Consider the following 15,471-nt stretch of genomic DNA (forward strand, 5'->3'; position numbering starts at 1 on the left):
TGAATAGTAACTCTTATACTCTTCTTGTTTTGCATGCTGGTACCACCTCACTATTTTTCTTCATCATCAGTAGACATCTACGGCTTTTAACCATGATCAGAACAATTTACAGGTCAAGAAAAAATGATTATTTTTTTAATTTCAAACTCTACAAAATTTGGAGAGGTTGGACGGATCGAATACTAAACTCGAAATCCCTCGTTTGTATACTAAACTATCTAATCCCATTATAAATTGAAATCTGGTGCGCATTGGCAAAAGGATAATCCCGATTGGGAGTACACATTGTCGCACTAACTAGATGATCTCACATGTTAGATTTGTATGCTACCCAAATCCATCTCTCTTTCCATCTATTAGGGGTATATGACCATGCTACACATGCATCCGAGATGGTGAGGGACGGGGCCACCGGCCAGCTTTCCTTCTTCTGTGGTCGGAAGCGACAAGGAGGGGGACGGGTAGGGATGTCGCGATCCATGGTCAGCCCCCAAGATCGGCTTGCCGCTATGCCTGCCCAAGCTCGCGCACCGCTCCTTGGCCGAAACTTGCTTGTCGCGGACGGGCATGGCGGTGACCATGTTGGCCGTGAGAGGAGCAACGATGAGTCGATGACCATGGCATGGAAGGGATGTGGAAGAGGGGCAAGAGGACGACATGCTTACGGGGTAGGTGTTTCAGCATTCGATCAAGCTCGACGAAGCTATGACGTCGCTGAAATCTGGAGAAGTTTGGTCTGCGAGCGACGAGGAAGATGAGGTGCACGGCGACTATTTTGAGCCCCTTATCAATTCCCTCTGTCGAGAGTGGAGAGTTGAGACAAACAATGGATAGGCAACACAATGCATAGACACGACGAAGGGATGTGGGGCTGCCCAAGGCCACGCAAATGACGACGTCCATGGCAAGCCCGCAGCTGAGCACCACCGCACGGCCACCACCACCGTTCGAGCAACTCGTTTGTAATAGATAATGATGCAAGGTTTTGTTGTAAAAAATGGACTACGTAGCGTTGGGCAACTTGGTCAAACAGTTCCAGAGAGCATCTCCACCGGTAGCCCCAAATAGGTGCCGGCATCTCCGTTTGGGGTTGGGGGGGGGGGCGACACTGCATCCTCTATTTGGAGGAGTTGTTCCCACACCGGCGCCCCCAAAACGACGGCCCCGATAGATGTTTTGAATTAAATTCGTTAATAAATGCATAGAAAATTGAATAAGAAATATTTTATTCCACAAACTACTACATAATTGGGAACGTGATTTACATGAAGATATAATTTGGAACATGGTTTTCCACAAACGAATACATAGTTTGAACCATGGTTGACACAAATATAAAACGTTGCAAAAAAACTAAACCTAACTTGGCCGGTCATCGCAGGTTTCGTGTGTGTGTGGGGGGGAGGGGGGGGGGGGGGGGGGGGCGACACTGCATCCTCTATTTGGGGGATTTGTTCCCACACCGGCGCCCCCAAAACGACGGCCCCGGTAGATGTTTTGAATTAAATTCGTTAATAAATGCATAGAAAATTGAATAAGAAATATTTTATTCCACAAACTAATACATAATTGGGAACGTGATTTACATGAAGATATAATTTGGAACATGGTTTTCCACAAACTAATACATAGTTTGAACCATGGTTGACACAAATATAAAACGTTGCAAAAAAACTAAACCTAACTTAGCCGGTCATCGCAGGTTTCGTGTGTGTGTGTGTGGGGGGGGGGGGGGGCACTGCATCCTCTATTTGGGGGAGTTGTTCCCACACCGGCGCCCCCAAAACGACGGTCCCGGTAGATGTTTTGAATTAAATTCGTTAATAAATGCATAGAAAATTGAATAAGAAATATTTTATTCCACAAACTAATACATAATTGGGAACGTGATTTACATGAAGATATAATTTGGAACATGGTTTTCCACAAACTAATACATAGTTTGAACCATGGTTGACACAAATATAAAACGTTGCAAAAAAACTAAACCTAACTTGGTCGGTCATCGCAGGTTTCGTGTGTTCGCTGCGAAGAAAGAACACTCGAGGGCACACCCAGTCACCCAAACTGGAAAATCTAGCTGGCGAAGGTGCCCATGTTGGTTCTTTCGATGAAGAACATCCGAAAACATGCGAGCCGATATTCGCTGCGAAGAAACAACACTCGTCAGTCGTCCTCCTCGGCGCTGTCGACGTGGCAGTTCTAGCGGCAACGCCTGTCGTCGAACACCTTGACGCTCATGTCCCTGTCGCCGAAATAGGAGAACACAAGCACAAAGCCGGCTTGGAGGCTGTGGTGGCGCGCGAACTTCTCCCAGCCGATGTGGAGGTACATCTTGCCGCGCGCGTAGATCACGTCCACGATCCACCGGTAGTAGTAAGGATGGCAATTTTACCCACGGGTACGGATACTCACGGGTACCGTACCCGGATGGGCAGGGTACGGGTACACTTTTATGCCCATGGGTAGTACCCATACCCTACCCGTAATTCATGGGTAAGGCACGGGTATAGCTTTGTACCCGCGGGTATACCCATACCCTGCCCGTTTATTGTTAATTTCTTATGTTACATGTCTACTTTTGTTGACTTATGAGTTACTATATGAGAATGTATTTTTATATATTTTTTAATTATTATGTACTCAACTACCTGTTATCGAGTTGATATGATTCATTTTTTAATGGAATTTATTTATCGATAAATGTAAAATTGCGAGAAACTTATGTATAATTTAGCCTACCCATCGGGTACCCAATGGGTACGGGTACCCGCCGGGTATGGGTATGGGTATGGGTAAAGTTTTATACCCATGGACACGGGTATGGGTAGAAGTTTGTACCCATCGTCTATACGGGTATGGGTATGGTATTGCTCTACCCTGCCCATACCCTGCCCATTGCCATCCTTAGGTAGTAGCCGCACGAATCCTCCCGCAGATGCAGCGTGCCCGGGCGGTCGTCGCCGGCGACGAAGTCGGCGAAGGTGTCCGACAGCCTCTGGATGCCGCGTGGGTCAACCTTGAGGACGAGGACGAACTCGAACAACACGGGCCCCTCCTCGACCATCTCCGACGATGAAGACGACTGCATCGCAGGAGTGTGTGCACCTCTGTCGTGGCCACGGCCACGACCACGGCCGCGACCTCGGCCTCGACCAGACATGGCGTCGTCTTTTCAGATGGTGGCGGCTAGGGTTGGGGAGAGAGGCGCTAGGGTTTGTGTGTGAGAGGCACGATGAGAGACGGCCCTTTTATAGGCCGAAGGAGGCGGGGGAGAGGGGGAGCGGTGACGCTCATTAACGGCGGCACGAAGAGCAAGGCGCGCCCGATGGGACGGTTCGCTGCGCGTCTGCGGCAACTGCACCGCCGCTGCGCCCCAATTAACTTCCGTCGCGAGGTAGGCGACGGTTAGGTTAAAATTGAATGAGCCGCTGACGCGTCGGCCCCGCCACTCCCCGCTGGCGTCGAATTTTGGGATGTGTGGCTGACAGGGCGGCTCCCACGCCCAAAACATTCAGCCTCGCGAGGCGCCCGCGCGTCCGATTCGCGCCTTGGCAAAGTGGCCGGCACAGGATTGCTGGCGATTCTATTGGGTTCGAAAAATGGTCGGCGCCGTATGGACCGCGCCGGTGCGAGCCCATTTTCGCTCCCGGCCCCTAAAATGCTATCGGGGCCGGTATCGGGCCGCGGTGGAGATGCTCTTAGACCGGGATTTAATAGTTTAGGTGCAAATAATAGGAAGTGTTAGTTCAGGGTTTCATTTGCTATTTATACAAGTTCAGGGTTTTAAATAGATTTTTCCGAAAACAAAAGGCAGCAACTTTTGTTACAAAGTTGAAGAAAAATCCGTAAATTGTGAAGCTGGCCCATGCAGGAAGCTGTAAGCCGGCAGCTCCCCACGAATTCCGAGGCGATCCCAACACAGCATCTGGGACCGCGGGCCCTGTCGGCGCGGGAGGATCGAAAGCCAAACAGCAAACAAAATCCCATAAATTATTGGTTCTCCGTGTTTGGGACATCCATTGACTTTAGTCGTTGGTTGCCTCCCTCCGTAGCTCAATCGCATAGCGGCGATAGACACAAACTAATGACTATTGTTTTCTTTAATGTTTTCTTATTACTTCATTTCGAGGAATAAGGCGTTCTCGTTTTACGTGTTTTTTGTTGGACTAAGAATTACTTTAAATAGGTAAACATTGTTTGTATGAAATTAATATCATTGAAAAGTTCTTTTAAATACGAATCTAACGATACTAATTACATATAATATAATCAAGATTTTGTTGCTCAATTTTTATGGTCAAAGTTCGTCTTGAATTACGCGTGTGCCTTATTCCTTGAAACGGATGTAGTACAATTTAAGTACATATGACATCTTAGTTCTATATTTTTCTTATTTCTGTAGTTTTTCTATCTTATAAATCAAAAGAGCCCTAATTATATCTAAGGCCATCTTCAGCAGTTTCGGACACGATTTATATCTCTTTGCATCAAGCCAAGTGCACGGAAATGCCTAGTTCTCGATGGTTGTACGTTTGGGAAGGTAGCTGCCTCGGCAGCCCGACGTACTTTTTCTAACAATAGTTTTTATTAATAACAAGTAATTTACATAACACTGAAAAAAGATAAGAAAGTCTAAAAATAAAACCCTAACTAGGTCCAACCATGGATATCTATTGATCCTTGTCGGTGTCGACAATGTCCACAAAGACCGGAGGTACCCATGGCCGGGGCCAATACAAGGCTGGTTGTGGTGCCGGCGCCGCAACTTCACGCGCGGGTTGAGTGGGAGGAGGTGTTGGCCGCGCAGCTACTGGCGCGGGTGGAGCTGGAGGCGCGGCACGCATAAGTGTGACCAACGGCGTGACTGGCCTCCCTGCGCCATCGAGGAGTTCCCTCAGCTGCGTGACCAGACCATGGCACTAGCCATTCTCGCTGAGCTTGCTCTGAGCTATTGCCAGCTCGAGGTCCTCCTCCTCTGTAAATTATTCCGCCGGCTGGAGCTCCGGTCAACGGCAGACGGAGCAGGCGCCCAGCCGCGGCCGAACAAGGCGCCCTCCACCTTGTCGTCGCGTTCGTCCTCATCATTAAGGCCGACACCGCGCTCCTTGGTTGAAGTAGCCCGCTTGGTGGCGTGGGTGGAACTCCCAGGTCCCGTAGGTGACCAGGTTGTAGGAGTTCAGGGCGAAGGTCGGATCGTCACAAAGATCCGGCGGTGGGATGAAGCGTCAGCGACGGATCTCGTCACGACGCTCGCATCCCTCACGTGGCACCGGAGGCACCGACACACGCCGGGAGTTGAGGTACCGACCACCAGGTAGGCTAATGTCCCGCGAGGGGCGCTGACCAATTCTCGTCGAACATGTTGCGTGCAAATTCCACCGGGACGTAGCGTCGCATCCGTGGTTTTTTTCTTCTTGCCGTCACGAGACAAGTTGACCTCATGGTCGTTCCTCGTCTTGCGGAACGACCAACCCTTGCCCATGTCGGCGCTGGCGGTCGATGAGTTCCTGGACGCGGGGTAGTGGTAGTGGCGGTGGCACTGGTTGTTGGTGGAGGAGTGGCCAGAACAGAGCCAGCCTCCTCCTCTTAAAAGGTCGGGCGCTCCCTCACCTTCATTGCTTGGCGGGATTTCTAAGCGCCGCCCGCACTAGCACTGGCGCGCGGAAGGCGGGCAACGCCATTAAAGCGGCGCTGAAAACCGAAGTGACACCGGCCACCAGTACTAGCGTGCAAAAGACGAAGCGCGCACGGTCGCTGGCCAGCGGGTTCGAGCGAGAAGAGCGGCCACAAATTTGAGTTTGGAATTTGTCGGTGCGAACATGTCAGTTAGTTGGCGTCAAGACGCTGGGCTGGGGTTCCCCCATTTCTTGTCCGGTCCGACGGAAATGGTCACTTTCGGTCTGTTTGCATCAGGTAGCTGGAGATGCTCTAATACTACCTTATTTTCAATGAGTATGCTGGACGCATATTTCAAAACAAATTTAACCGAAACAACTGAGCAACAAAATTTTGGTTATATTATACGTAATTAGTATCGTTGGATTCACATTGGCGAACACTTTCTAATGATGCTAAGTTTATACCAAAAATCTCTATATATATTTAAAGTAGTTCTTGATCAAAGAAAAAATACGGAAAACTTATTCATTGGACTGGAGGGAGCAGCAAATTTGACGGCCACAAACCACCAAGCAGACATGGTTTAAAAGTTCCAGCAAATTTGGCTAAAGTTTACAAAAATGATAAACATTCTAAATGGATGAAAAAGGCTATTTGATGACACATGGATGCCGGATCATTACTAGCCCATGTGAACCCTGGCCATCAGATTTGTTGTTAAACATGTTAATTCTAGATTTAGACCTTTATGTAATAGACTATATGCAGAATTGGTGCTAGTGATAAAGTGAGTAGTTTGGGGAAAGAAGATAACAATAACTTGTGATTTGTGCTATTTTCTTGCGCCTGAGGATTTTGCAGTGCCTTAATTTTTTTTTTCTTAGGAAACAGTTGAATTTCAATATCAAAAAGAAAAAAAGGAAACTGAACGTTATAAAACCAAAGAAAGACCTAGGAGATATCTTGGTCCATTGCTAAGGCTGCACATAGTGGAGAGTAACTTAGTCTAGTAACATATGTCATGTTACAGTCTAAGTTTATCTCCATAGTGGGTAGTAACTTAGATGTCATTTTATGCAATGTATCATTAATTATATTGTAGACTCATATTGCTTCATGTTATGGTAACATAGCTACTCCCTCCGTCTCAGATTAACATGCGCACACGTAGTTTAAGAAATTGCTTTGACCATTATTTTAGTTAATAAAATATGAAATATATGTCACGAAAATTATATCATTGGAAAGCTTTTTTTGCATACGAATCTAATGATATAGATTTTATAGACATAAAAGTTATATTTTGTTGACCAAATCAATGGTCAAAGTTTGTCTAGAACTGCGTGCATGCCTGTTAAACCGAGACGGAGGTAGTAGTTATCATCTCACTCTTTTTCTTCTTTTATTATCATGATATATCACCAAAATGCCTTGAGACGTGTGATGTTACCATCTATGTTATCCCACTATGAGCAGTCTAGGTTCGGATGACACGGCCACGCTAATGACTGAAATTAGCAGGGCAGCTAGGTAGGTTTGCGGTTAAATAAAAGGAGATTACCGGTAATCATCTTTTGCCTCAAGTGGAAAGGGAGGGACCAGCCATGCATATGAGCATATCAGATCAGCCTGGTCCGTACAGGGTATCGTAAATGCATGCGTCCGTACACTGTGGAGCACGAGCGTGGGCTTTGAAGTTTGAAGCCTGCTTGGCTTATCCCTTCCATGACCCTGTCTGGTGTCCGTGTCACGGACGTGCTAATCATCCGAAGCCAGAACTACTCTCTCCGTTTTAAAATAGATGTCCCAATAGATACGAATGTATATAGGTAAGTGGAAATTTCAGTGTGTAAATTTAGTTTTATATAATCCTTGAAAACATTTGTAGCAACACTTATAATCGCCGCAACATCTTGTTCTTCCATTCACAGCAAAACATGCTTGCGCTTGTAGTATTTTAGACACACGTATGCAACATTTGGAAATCCACGAAAAATCAAACTTGTAGTTGACCTTGCGAGTGCATTCGCAACAAAAGTTATGCTACAAGCTTGTAACAGTTTGGACCATGTATGCGGCATCGAAAATCTGAGAAAACATAACCTCCTGCCATCAAAGATGGAGACCCCTCTTTCGTCGACTCGTCATCGCCAGCTGAAAATCTAGCTGTCCAAAGCCACGACGGCCCTATAGATCTGGCGACCCCAGTTCTGTTCTCAAGGCGTCTCCAGCGCGCCGACCTAAATCGGCGATCAAAACGGTATGTTTTTGTCTGTTTGGGTCGGCCTGTAGACAGAATGCGTCGTTCAGTGCGCCCAGCAGCGCCACCCATTCGGTCCGCTGACATTTATTCTGAAGACCTGGCCAATTGGCTAATCCATTTCAAATTGCAACACAAAAACATTGCAATTAGCAAAGCAAACATATGACATTGCCCCTCGAGGTAGCACCAACTAGTGGCAAGTTCCTCTTAAATGTGCAAAGTGAGACAATATCTTACAATCTGTCTAAAAAGTGGAAACTTTCACCTAAATGGTAATCATCTATGCCTGTGCCCTTCAATCATCGCGAGCAAGTATCATCTTTTGTTTCTTCTCAATCTAAACCCTTTGCACAAGATCAGAGATGGTGGCCAAGTCCGTGAGCATGATCCAGTTCTCCTAGGCCATGATCTTGCCTTCGGCCTCCAAGACCTTGTACTTGGCATCGGCATCTATGAGCCTTGCCTTGACCTCGACGAGATTGGACTTCGCCCGGGCCTCTTCAACCTCAAGAGCTTGTCAGACTCGACCCGACACTCCTCCACCATCTTATCCTTGGCGGTCTTCTTCAGCTTCGACTGCTTCTTCCCGGCGGTGGCCGTGGCAGGCATGGCGGCGGAATCCATCGCTTCTGCTGGCTTTCCCGCCGGTTGAATTTTTGTGGAAGGGTTTTTGGCTGGAATTTGTGCTCCACTAGCGGGATGGACCATGGTCTTCTTGGGAGGACAAGGGAGGACACACCCACTATCTGGCTCGACGCATTGGCGTCCCAAATTTGGGGAATGGATGGATTGGTCCGCACGAATCGGTCCGTTTGGGTCACCCGCTGGAGCGTGCACGGTTTGTCCGCCTATCCGTGGCGAACCGTTTTAGACAGCCCAAAACCGTTTGAGTCGGCCTGGAGATGCCCTCACCGCTCCTTAGCTTGGCACGGTTGAAAGTTTTCAATTTTGAAGCTCCACCATAGCTGTGGCTTCAAGCTCTACCATAGCTATGGCTATGGTGTAGCTATGGTGGGAAGAGGACGGTGGAAGGCGGCGGAGTTGGCAAGATACTTGGAGAGTGATGTGCAACGATGGCGGGGACGGCCGTGCCGGGGCCGAGCACCGGTCCGTCCACACGGGACCAGAAGGCAGCGTGCGCGCGCTCGCCGAGTTACTGGAGATGGTTTTGGAATCGAGAGTTGTGAATCCCAATCCCTCAACTAGCCTAGCGACGATGATCAGTAGCGTCCGGTTCGAAGTGTCTGACTGAAGTGCAGAGGGCTGCTGACGGAGCGTGCTGCCGATGACCAATCCAACGGCGGGCAGAGCAGAGGCAGCATGCAGGTCTGACCAGATTTGCATGTGTCGTTTCGAAATAAAATCGAGCGTGGCGTGGACACGAATTGCAGGCCCTCTTTGACGTGTCCGCTGCCTTCAATCACCATCAGACATCAGTCTTGGACTCTGGTCAGAACAATGTGCTAGGGAAGAAGATAGATGCCATTTGCCAGGGCCATCACCTGTTTACTACCAACAAGTTCCGTCACGACATTTATCTTGAACCCTCTGAAATTTATCTTGGACCATCTAGGTAAAAATAGTGGAACTGCCAATAAGTTCTGTCACGACATTTACCTTGACCCCTCTGAAATTTATCTCAGACCATCTAGGTAAAAATAGTGAGACATACCCCCTCCATTCAATGAATAAGGTCTCTTCGTTTTCTTTGTTTTTTTAATCAAGAATTAATCGAAATATATAAAAATCATTGATAGAGAATTAGCATCATTAGAAAATGTTTTCCGATACGTATCCAACGATACTAAGTACGTACAATATAAACAAGATTTTGTTGCTTCATTTTTTTGGTTAAAGTTCATCTTATTCAGAGGTAGTACCAGTTAAGGTGGCTCCACTCTAATGATATAGGATCATCTAAATCATTTTGGATCGGCTTAGTAAAAAACATACGAGACACATCATTTACGGTCACTGGACTTCAATAATTATGAACACTAAAAATTATCACAATACTCTTAACTCAAAATCTAGCATACCTTGTTGAAAACAAGCGACGATTTTCACCGAGCTACAACTTCAGTCATGGCGATGGATGGTGGCATATAAGCATTGTTAACTTGTTAAAGGCATCTCCGTTGCAGCATGCGTCTACTCACTCATGCTTCTCAGGCGAAACCCTAGATGTGGGTATCCTGGAGCAGACAATAGCGATGACTTCGACGTTGCTCTTCGTTATGTGGGTATTGTTTTTGGAGCAGCAACTAAATGGAAGTGACAAGAGGAAGAGCGGTGTGCATCTACCTTGTCGATGGTGACGATTCTCGGTAGCGTGGTGCTAATCTCCGTTGGAGAGGTGCGGTGGCTTAGCTCTCCCGAACGCCACAAATGGCCTCACCTTGAGGCCTGGTTGCTCGATGCACACCAACGCCACAAAGGCCTCACCCCAAGATGAGGGAGTCACACCACACACCGAGCGCCACGAAGGCGCCTGACCTTATTCTTCGGTGACCCTTGCCACAAAGGCCTTGGTCACGGTTCCACTAAGGGATTTCCTTCGAGGCGGAAATCGGGCCCTACACAAAGCTTGGGGCGCGCATCAACAACTTAATTGTAGGCTCCCAAGAAATCGCCACAAAGGCCTAGAGTCCGTCAAGGGTTTCAAGAACCCAAGAGTAACAACCTTCTTGCTTTCACTTCCACGAACCACCGTGGAGAACTCAAACCTATGCACCAAATGCAATGGTAAGAACACCACAAAGTTGCTCAAGTCCTTCTCTCTCAAATTCCAACAAAGCTACAAAAGCTATTGGAGGAATAAGAGAGGAAGAAAAAAGAGGAGAACACAAAATTCTCCAAGATCTAGATCCCAAAGATTCACTCACAAAGAGATGATATGGTTTGTGTGGATCTAGATCTCCTCTTTCTTTTCCCTCAAAAGGGGGGAAGAATCATGGAGGGATAGAGAGATAGGGCAAGCTTCTCAAGATCAACAATGGAGGAGAGAGAGAGTGGAAGAAGCAACAACCCAAGGAGGAAGAAGGGGGTATTTATACCCCCCAAGAAAATCGAGACGTTGGGGGATATTTGGGGGCTGATAATCCGGCCTAAGTGAGGACCGGATTATCCGGCCACTTGAAAAAGTCCGGTCAAATATCCGGCCTGAATCCAGGAGAGTACTGAGAGCCTCGCCAGAAAGTCCTTAGCCGATTTTTGCCCCCGGATATTTTACAAATATCTGGCCCGGATTATCCGGCCTAGCAAACTTGTCAAAACAATATCTAAAGATTGATAGCTCCGAATAGAGTGAAACCAATTTTTTTGGAAAGAGGACGACGAGAGCTGCCATGAAAATATGGAAACCAGTGGGGGGGGGGGGTGATTTTCTATTATTTTTAGAGGTGCAACACCTCAACATGAGAAACCGAGAAAATCACCAAACTCGAAAACGCAACAAGTGATCTATGCGAAATCCGTTTTCGATAAACTAGAGCTTGTTATGAGAATAAGCACAAGCTCTAAAACATCACATGGATAAGATCCAAATAACAACCAAGAAAAATGATGCAAGGATGCAAAAGTTTGAGCTCTCCGAAGGATACGATCGAGTTAATCACTCGAGAGCCCTCTTGATAGTACGACAACTAAACTATAAACTGGTCTATAACTACACCATGAGACCGATGAGAAAGAAACCCTATCAAGAACAAACCTTAACCTTGCGCATTCCACTTGAGCTTGATGATGACGGTCTTGACCGCAACAAGATGGAACACCTTTCTTGATTGTGCTTGCTTGATGAAGTCATGTGAAATGCTCCCCCATACTCCACTATGGAAGAGCTTCTTCTTTGGCGCATTTTCACATATCCATGATCACCATAGACGGCAAGCTTCAACCATATGATCTCTTCAAGTTGGCTCATCTTGAACTTGCACTTTATTTCTTCATTCTTCATCATGTTGATGTCTTGAAGTAACTCGAGGGCTCAATTCATCTTCATCTTCAAGACATACTTGACACTTGATATCCTTCATCAATTTCTTCTTATTGCAACCTTGAAGCCAACATATGGTTCAAGCATTGCCTATGAATAATTCCTACAAATATAACTTAATGCACACATTAGTTCATAGGGATTGTCATTAATTACCAAAACCACACATGGGGTCTCCATGCACTTTCACTTTGCTCGTTCGCGCAGCGTCCGAGAGACGCATCCGAGGCGCATATTTGAGACAGTTTTGCGTCGCTGCGGACGATCCGGTCACTATGCGTCGGCCGCTGGAGCAGGACCAAGACATATTTTTCAACCGCACGGACGCAAACGGTCGCTTGGCGTCCGTTTACCTCGCCCCGTTGACGACCAAAACGATTTACATAATTAAAACGAGTATAGGCATGGAATCCACTTGAATTACTGTAGCCGGCCGCACCACGAGTCCACGAGCTGGGTGCTCAGGTTCCAGGCTTCCAGCCAGTCAGTCTTTTCCATCCGCAAGCAGCAGGCGCACGATAGCTTACACTCCTAAAATAACTACGACTTGGGTTTTATGATCTCTGAGGTCCCGTCTGAAGTCAAATAAGTTTCAAAGAAAATTTACATGAATATGATAGCAATGAAAATGCTATAGGAAATTATACTCCTAAATTAACTACCAATTGGGTTTAATGATCTCTGAGGTCCGTTCTGAAATCGAAGAACTTTCAAAAGAAATTTATATGAATATGATAGCAATGAAAATGCTATAGGAAATTCTCCTATGGTGTACTTTGAATTTCAGGATCTTAAGTAATCCCTCCTCCAATATCTTCTCAGGCATCTCTTTTCTTTTAACTTTTTTTAATAGGAAGTCCAATACAGAATGTTCGTTTATCACTAATCTCTCATTCTCTTCAACACATAGTTTGCTGCAAATTAATTCATGTAGAGCATGCAAAAAAGCTATATTACTCTCCGTCTGTTTTAATTACTTCATGTTCTGGGTTTAATCACAGTCAAGCTTCGTAAAAAATTGCCAATAATATAAGGAAAAATATAAACATCCAATCTAAAACACATAATAAAAAATACCTTATCACAATTTTACTACGATAGGTTTTATATTGTTTGTGTTGATATTTTTCTGTAAATTTTTGGTCAAAATTTAGAAAGTTTGACTTTAACCAAATCCAAAACGGGAACAGATTGTGAACGGGGCCGGAGGCGGACGGGGGGGGGTGCAGGGTGCTTTTGTTCCAGATTCTCGTAGCAATCGGCAAGACATGGCTTCTAATTCTCATAGTTTTGCTATTCTCGTGCGTTTTCCTGTGTTCAAGATGAGGGCTTGATGATTAATAATAATTTGGCTTGAAATACGTCAAACAAAATAGCAAGCCATGCATATATAGAGTAGAAATTTTGCATGGCAAAAATTACAACAGGAAAAAGGGCCTCTTTTGGTTGTAGGATTTTAAAAACATTGGAATAGGAAGATTGTAGAAGTTGAATGCCATGGCATGTGGTTTCTATCGAAGTTGGGAACACAATAAAGAACCCTAGAGAAATTTTCCAAAGACGATTGTGATTGTCCACAAAAGAATATCATGATGTCAGCCTAATGAAAAAAATCCTATGCAAGAAATTGCTTGCAAATCAGCAGGCAGGGAAATTTGGTAGGTTTCCAATCCTACAGAAGAAGTAAAGTGCTCCCTCCGTTTCGTAATATAAGATGTTGTAGCAGACTGGTTTAGTTTGTTAAAATGTCTTTTGCTATTGTACTGAAGAAGTATGTAGAAAAAAAAAATCTGTGGAATGGATCCTGCAAAAATTGCTATGAAATTTATTTGAACCAAAATATTCTGATTTCGTGTGTTCATCCAAATACATAGGAGTACTTCCTTTTGCGGAAAAAAATCCACCAACTCACTGATAAACATCTATACTATATAAAATTTGAAAAATTATAAAATTATAAATAGATCATTAGACCATGATATATGCTACTGGTAAGATGTGAATCGAGATGACAATTTAGAATATTATCCAGTGAGAGAGAGAGACGTGTGTGTTTCTGCTTCATCTAGCTATCATGGACAGGCATGGATCGATCATGCGACTCGTCAAGGCACTGTATCGGAGATCCATCCAATGGAACGCAACTGCCGTCGTGGCGAACAGTAGCCGCCGCCTGCCCGGATGGGAGACGGTATACTCCACCAAAAGACAGAAAGAAACAGTTGCATCTCTGAGCACGCACGTACGTAGCCACACGGCCGGCCAGCGGCCGGGGCCTCGACCTGTTCACTGTTCTCAAGCTGTTGATTGGACTATTCAACCCTTGGCGCATACAAGTACCTTATAATTCTATGATACTACTATGATTGTTAATCTGCGCGTGTATCGAGATAGCATCTTAATTCGATACTATCTTACTGGGATAGCGATGTATATCGTAATATATCTTTAGTATCTCGATACAAATTTGATATCATACGATCCCACACTTGCAGGAAAATTTAAGGGCATAATAGTGTGGCAAGTTGAAAACTATAAGCTGTCTTAAAGTCGCCAGATGAACTTAGTATTTCAGTATCACAGCTTCCATTAGTTTGTGAGAGATGGGTATAAGAAAAGTGTGCACACGTGAAAAAAAGAACTTAAGTAGTCATTTCTATGCACTAGCTTCAAAGTATATGGCACTACTCTTTTTTTTTTTGAGTTTCTAATTAATTATGCTTATATCATGCATTAGATTTTGCCTAGTATGAGAAATTCAATTTGATTCTCAGATGCATATGCTCTTTCTACCAAAAAATAAATATTTCGAAGTGTCGAAATTTTTTGGCAAAAAATTCTACTTGTACATCTAAACAATATATGCGCGTTCGTCAAGTTTCACGGAAAAGCCTATATTTTTTAAGGTCTAAGTAAAAAAGGAGAAAAATTATCTTGTGAAAAGCCTTACTTTTAGAAACAAATTTAGTCTGTTTTACACACGACAAGTCAACTTTTTATGGAACAACTTTATGGACGCGTAGCACGGGAAGATGTATGTTCAATTGTTTGTATCAATTTTTTTGACGTTTCAAAATGCGTTTAAACTGCATTTCAAAATAAAGGGAGCATATGCTCCATGAGAAAAAACATCACTCCCGGATAATGTTTCATATCACTACAAGAAAAGTTGCCATGGCCGACGAAGTTGAAGTCGCGCCGTGGTTGCTGGTGTACCATGGCCGACGATTTTGGTCCCTCCGTGGTGCATGTCAAAACTTTTTTTCTCTCGTTTTTGAGGCCACCTAGCCCGACGAAAGCGGCCAAAACGTCGCGTATGGTGGCCCGGGACGTGGTGCATCGCGAATTCTCGGGTTCGCCGGCCGAGTCAACGCAAATCCGCACCGCCGAGGGATGTAGGGCCCAGATGGCAGCCTCTCCGGCATTGTTTTTTTTCTCGATCGCGCCATCTCGTTCAACGTTCTCCGATCGAGCCGTTTACGATGCGGGATCATGGGTCCCGCATGTCATCCTCTATGAACCAAAATTCTTTCTATTCTTGGATTTTTTTGACCCCCGATTTCCGGCTACTTCCTTTTTCTTTTGATCC

Source organism: Lolium rigidum, chromosome 2 (genome assembly GCF_022539505.1).
Source record: "Lolium rigidum isolate FL_2022 chromosome 2, APGP_CSIRO_Lrig_0.1, whole genome shotgun sequence".
NCBI classification, from domain to species: domain Eukaryota; kingdom Viridiplantae; phylum Streptophyta; class Magnoliopsida; order Poales; family Poaceae; genus Lolium; species Lolium rigidum.